The sequence below is a fragment of the Falco naumanni genome, chromosome 9 (assembly GCF_017639655.2).
Source record: "Falco naumanni isolate bFalNau1 chromosome 9, bFalNau1.pat, whole genome shotgun sequence".
Taxonomy (NCBI): domain Eukaryota; kingdom Metazoa; phylum Chordata; class Aves; order Falconiformes; family Falconidae; genus Falco; species Falco naumanni.
In genome coordinates this window covers 53,713,157-53,719,275 of record NC_054062.1, presented here as the reverse complement: position 1 = coordinate 53,719,275, position 6,119 = coordinate 53,713,157, and the positions used below count along the sequence as shown (strand labels likewise).

General features: G+C 39.7%; 1 long non-coding RNA gene across 1 annotated transcript; it reads right to left on the bottom strand.

The window, feature by feature from the left end:
* Window positions 1–991: 991 nt before the first annotated feature.
* LOC121094336 lies at window positions 992–4,812 on the bottom strand. The gene is made up of 4 exons (XR_005829812.1): window positions 4,615–4,812; window positions 4,241–4,368; window positions 2,417–2,481; window positions 992–1,507 (listed from the first exon to the last, which is right to left on the bottom strand). It is a non-coding gene; the product is annotated as an uncharacterized LOC121094336 (long non-coding RNA).
* Window positions 4,813–6,119: the final 1,307 nt, after the last annotated feature.

Here is a 6,119-nt window from a genome sequence, read left to right as displayed (position 1 = left end):
TCTGAATGCTTCTTGAGCCTTTTACTGTTCATCTGTCAAAGGAAAGCTAACTGGCTAGACCTTTTATCTGATCTAGTTACATTCTTATGTTGTTCAGTAAGTACTAGATTTTCATCAGAAGCAGAGATTGAGAAGAGATACACTAAGCCATTATTTTTTTGGCAAGAAGTAATGACAGCATGAACAACAGATGAATTCTGTCATCGGATATTTATCATCTGCTGTCTTCTGCTCTCCCTAAAACACTTACTTGCACTCCTTAGTAGTTTTACTGCTGCAGTGATTTCATTATGAGTGTTTTCTAGGAACATATAATAAAAACTAAAATAAAAATAGATTGATTTGTGGACACCAGTGACCGCCATTCCTCAGGGCTCAGTATTGGGACCAGCACTGTTTAACATTTTTGTCAGCACCATGGGTACTGGGATTGAGTGCACCCTCAGCAAGTTTACCAACACCACCAAGCTGTGTGGTGCGGTTGACACACTGGAAGGAAGGGATGCCATCCATGGGGACCTTGACAAGCTTGAGAGGTGGGCCCATGCAAACCTCATGAAGTTCAATAAGGCCAAGTGTGAGGTCCTGCACGTGCGTCAGGGCAATCCCAAACACAAATGCAGGTTGGGTGGAGAATGGATTGAGATTGAGAGCAGCCCTAAGAAGGATGCAGGGGTATTGGTGGATGAGAAACTCAACATGACTTGGCAATGTGTGTTTGCAGCCCAGAAAGCCAATTGTTTCCTGGGCTGCATCAAAAGCCACGTGGCCAGCAGGTTGAGGGATGCGATTCTCCCCCTCTACACTGCTCTCATGAGACCCCACCTGCAGTACTGCATCCAGCCCTAAGGCCCCCAGCATAAGAAGGACACGGACCTGTTGAAGTGAGTCCAGAGGAGGCCATGAAAATGATCAGAGGGCTGGAGCACCTCTCCTGTGGAGACAGGCTGAGAGAGTTGGGGTTGTTCAGCCTGGGGAATGTTCTGGGGACAGCTTACAGCAGCCTCCCAGTACATAAAGGGGCCTGCAAGAAAGTTGGAGAGGGACTTTTTACAAGGGCATGCAGTGATAAGACAAGGGAGAATGGTTTTAAGCTGAAAGAGGATAGATTTAGATTAGGTATTAGAGATAAATTCTTTACTGTGAATGAGGGTGGCGAAACACCATAACAGGTTGCCCAAAGCAGCTGTGGATGGCCCACCCCTGGAAGTGTTCAAGGCCAGTGTAAAAGAAGAGACTCGAACTCTCATGGGTTACTCTAGGTTTGCAGTTTTAATCGGTCCAGCAGCGTTGGGTCACCTCCGCACAGAGTGACAAGCTTACAAGATTTTCAGTCACATATTTATAGTATCTACCTAGACATTACATAATCTCTTGATTCCACAATAAGTCTTCTATCAGTTCCTATCTTGACAGTTGGTTTCACAAATTGTTCCGTATCTTGATCACTTCGCTATTTTGCTTCTTCTTTCAAGGATGATTGCTTCAGGTTCCGTATGTCCCAGTTCTGAGTAATCGCAATAGACAATCTCCATCGTTTCAGCCTTCTAAAGGTCAGGGTTTCCTGTTCTAAAAAGCTCCTTTGAACTGTCAGGCATAATCTTATTAATATTAAACTTTTATTGTCTAGCATCTATCAGCTGACTGCGCTTGCAGTCCTGGTTTGGGCTATACAGGGGACAAAGCTGAGGTGTACAGCCTACAGCAGCATTGATCTAGCATTTTTCCTCCAACAGCCAGGCTGGATGTGGCTTGGAACAACCTGGTCTATTGGAAGGGGGTTTGGAACTAGATGGTTTTTAAGGTCCCTTCTGACCCAAACCATTCTATAAGTCTATGATTTAAACTTTTATTCAGAGAATTAAGAATGGAGATTAATTATTACAAGTTATCTGTTCATGATCAATTTCTAAACAAAAAGAATAACATGCATAATGTTTGTAGATAATACTTGCAGTTTGTCTAAATCTCTTTGCTGCCTTGAAATTTTGTTTGTCCCCTTTGATGCTGCTCTTTATGTGCGTTCATGGCTTTATGTTAGTATGCAGCTTGGGGGCAGATGGAATGTGTATCTAGTCTCCTCAGTCATACCTGAATTTCAGGTACATCATGAGATAGGTCAGCATCTGCAGTACAGATGGTGTGGTTGGCCTTTAGCTTCCCTGAGATACTTAGGGTAGAGCAAGGAAAGGAGCAACAGATGAGGAAGTATTACAGAAAAACATTTTTGTTCTTACATGTTAAAAATCACACTACAGAAAAGCCCTTTAAGAAGGATAAACTTGTAATGCATGATATGAGATGTTTGAATCTGTAAGCCAGTGCACAAGAGTCAGGAAGTAATTCTAATAAAAGTTAGTGCATATGGAACAAACCAATGGGTTTTTGAGGTCTGTATTATCCTCATTAGACTTACCTTGCCTGGAGGAGGGCTGAAATCATATACTGAAGATTTTGGACATATTTTCCAGTATGCCTCATCTATTCAAGGAAAGTGAAAGAATTTATATAAAAGGCAACTGGAGTGTCAAGTAACCTCCCTGATGCACTTTCTTTTGACCATTTACAGGAGATGTTCTATTTTTAAAGTTTTAATTATGTTAGTTAATATAACTACCGTAATCTCTTTATTTGCACAAACAGAGGTGACTGTAGTGCCAGTAAAGGGTACACCAAGACCCTTCAGCTAAAGCTATCAGCAAGACACCAAAAAGCAAACCAGGAATACTTTGCTTCTACCTATAAGTTGTCAGGAGGCCTTAACTGTTGGGTTAATTGTTGAGTAACAACTGGGAGGATGAATATCTATTTCTTAATTTCCATATTTGAGTACCACAGTCATTCTGTATTGGGTTACAATTTAAGAAAAGTCAGAAATTTTAGCTAAGTAAAATGTGACCATCCCCCAACTCTACACTTTTTAAAAATATAAACTGTTTTATTTAATCCCTTTCAGTTAATTTCCAAATTAATACAAATGGTTGATTTTAAATTGATCTTTTTTGTTTGCTTGTTTCCTTTCTGTATTTTCCTGGTCATTTTACTATGAAATAATTCATAAATTTTTATATCACAATGTGACCACTTTTCATTATGTAGCAGTTAGTAGTTTTAAATTAAATTTGGGGGTAATACAGCAAGACTCTTAGCACAAGTATTTAATGAGGATGAATAATAATAGGAGTAATTGGAGACCTTTATGTTATTGTGGTGCCATTTTGGGTGTTAAGCTACATTTCAGGAGTGCTTCTTCCTGAGCCAGTATATGTAGAGCTTCCACATCTTGATTTTTATGTTAGGAGACAGGCCTACCTGTGTCCGGGATTCTGCCAATGGACATAAATAAGTGGCTGGACTGTAGCTGAGTCATGCACCAAGAGGTTTATTGTACAAACATTGTAAGCATATCATGGTAAGTCACAGTGAGCCATTACCATAACTACCTAACATAATTTAGACATGACCAATGCGTTGCTTTCTGCTTCAGAAATCGCCATAGGGTTACTATAGGGTTTTCTTTCCTTGCCCACCTGAAGTTTTCAGAGTATTTTTATTTCTGTTTATTAACATTCACACAAGCAAGACAGCTACTTAATTTCAGTAGACTGTGTGGACTACCTAGGAGTAGGTAGGAGAACAGGTATAGAACAGGAAGGAGTCTACTGCTGAATCCTTTACATGCCCTTGTATATATTTGTAATGTTTCCAATGCTGCATAAATGTATGCAGCATGTGTGACTTGGTAGCTGGGCCTGCAGCATAAGAATTTCTTGCACTTACCACTTGTATTGTCACCCTTACGGCCTCTCCTAATACTCATCTTTCATTCAGCTAAGGGTGACCACAAGAAATGTCTTTGGAAACTCCCCAGCAATGCTGCACTTCAGAATGGTGTGTTCTGTCTGTCAGTATAGAACCAGTACAGAGTTTCAATGTAGCTCAAAGTCCAAAGGGCTTAGGTTTAAAATTGTATTTATATATGTAAGCCTTTATATTGTCTTCATTACTATGGTGATTTACCTCATAGAATCTGCCACGAGTAAGCAGTTGGGAGGAAACCATGGAGGCCTGAACGCTTCAGTAGGTATGTCTTGATGTCAGCCCAGTCAGGGAGCTACCAGGTCTTTTGGACTGTATCTCTTTTCTGCACTGTTGTTCTCTGAAGATTTACTTTTTCCTATCATAAAATTGTGCCTGGTTACATACAGTGAAATGAGTACCAGAAGATAATTGTTCATACCCTAGCCTACGGCTTCTTTCTGCACGGGCAGTTACGATCCAAATGTCCTGTGGCATTTTGTCCTGCCCGAGCCCAAAGCTTCAGCTGCTGGTGCTGTTGGCCTTATTCCAGGTGTCCTGTTGGCAGCTCTGTAAGACAGGGCCAAAAATTACTGGTGACAGTGTTACTGAAATCTCAGAATTAAAAACTTATCAACACCAATGTGACATAGATAAGCAGACACTTCTTTATTGACAGCCGGGTGCGTGAGTGAGTCCTCTCATGATTAATGCACACCAAGCTTCAAAATCATATACCTCATATAGAACTTATTCATACATATTCATGAGGTATTCATGCATAAACATAGTATTTACCAAAAATCATTAACATACTCTCACTTTGTATGTTAATCAGCTTTTCAGTCCTTCACGCCTGTGCAAATTCTTCCAAGAAATCTGGGCAGGGGTCTCTGGGACATGGGCAGTGGTCATGGGCCGTAGGGCTTCCTCATGGTGTACTTTTCACCTTTTGCCTGGTATGTGATGGTTTTGCAAGTTTGCAGTGTTCTTATTGGTCTGAGATAATTTATGTCCTTGTTGTGATGTGAATAAGCTGTAAATAATATAGTCAAGTTTGTATTCATAAACCAGTATTCATTTTAATGCATAAATAAGCTTGTAATTGTATAGCAACAAAGGGGTTAAAATGTCTGAAAGATCATATAGACTGTTCTGGCAAGAAAGTTGCAAATCTCTGCAAGGGGAGCTGTCCTCCTTATCCGCAAAGCAAGCTGCCCTACCAAGGAGATAACGGGACAGCTGGATGTCCTTGAGTAAAATTACAAGGGGTATTGTAAAAACCCTGGGAAAGATTTCTACAAGTCTGCCAACTCATCACTTTTGAGAGTTAAGGTGAAAAGTACACCATGAGGAACACCTACGGCCTTCCTCCCATAGACCACTGCCCACATTCTAAAGACCCCGGCCCACAATTTTTGGAAGAATCTGCGCAAGCGTGAAAGACTGATAAGCTAATTAGCATACAAAGCGAGGGTAGGCGGGTTCAGGTAATGAATATGTATAGGCATATGTATATGTATATATGTATATAAATATGTATATGGAATATTAATTGTTTCATTATAGAAATATAAGATAATCTGCCCCTCTGGTGTGTACAATTGGTGGAAGGATCCCCTGTACACCCGGCGCCGACAATAAAGAATACTTAATCACTAAGAAATTCTGAAGACGTTCTTTGAAACAGTTGATCAACTGTTTCTTCTTCTTCTTTTAGTCGCTCCCTCTAGATAACTTATGAACAGGCCCCTTGTTAGAGAAAGTTAGAGAAACAGACTCCTTCTTTCATTAGTTATTTTATTAATTATTTCTTTCAAACTATGGTTACATGACCTAATTACTATACCTACATTCTTTGTGTAAATATATTTACACTTAACTTATTGTCCCTATTCCATACAATTTCTTTATATCAATTATTAAAGTTCACGATTTCTTGGCAGGTAACTACAAGTTGTTTCATTCAGTTGCTCTCAGTTCTTGGCCTTGGTAGAGAACTGTACAGAGGATTTCATAGCAGCTTTTGTTGTGCAACTACTAGTTTCATTAAAATATATTTCTTATTCCTCTATATTTCTATTAAAATGATTTTATAAAATCAAATAAAGTTAATTAATTCTAACCATTAGCAAATCTGTAACAACAACATTTCTTAGCAATACTTTTATCGACAGGAAGCTATCAATCGTTGCCTTTGTTAACCGAGCTGCGGCTGTCTTGAGAAGTGATTTTATACATGGTGTGCTTAATAATGAAAGCGTGCATTACACGCTTAAATGCACTGATTGCTAGGGTAAGCAAGAGATCTGTGCCATGGC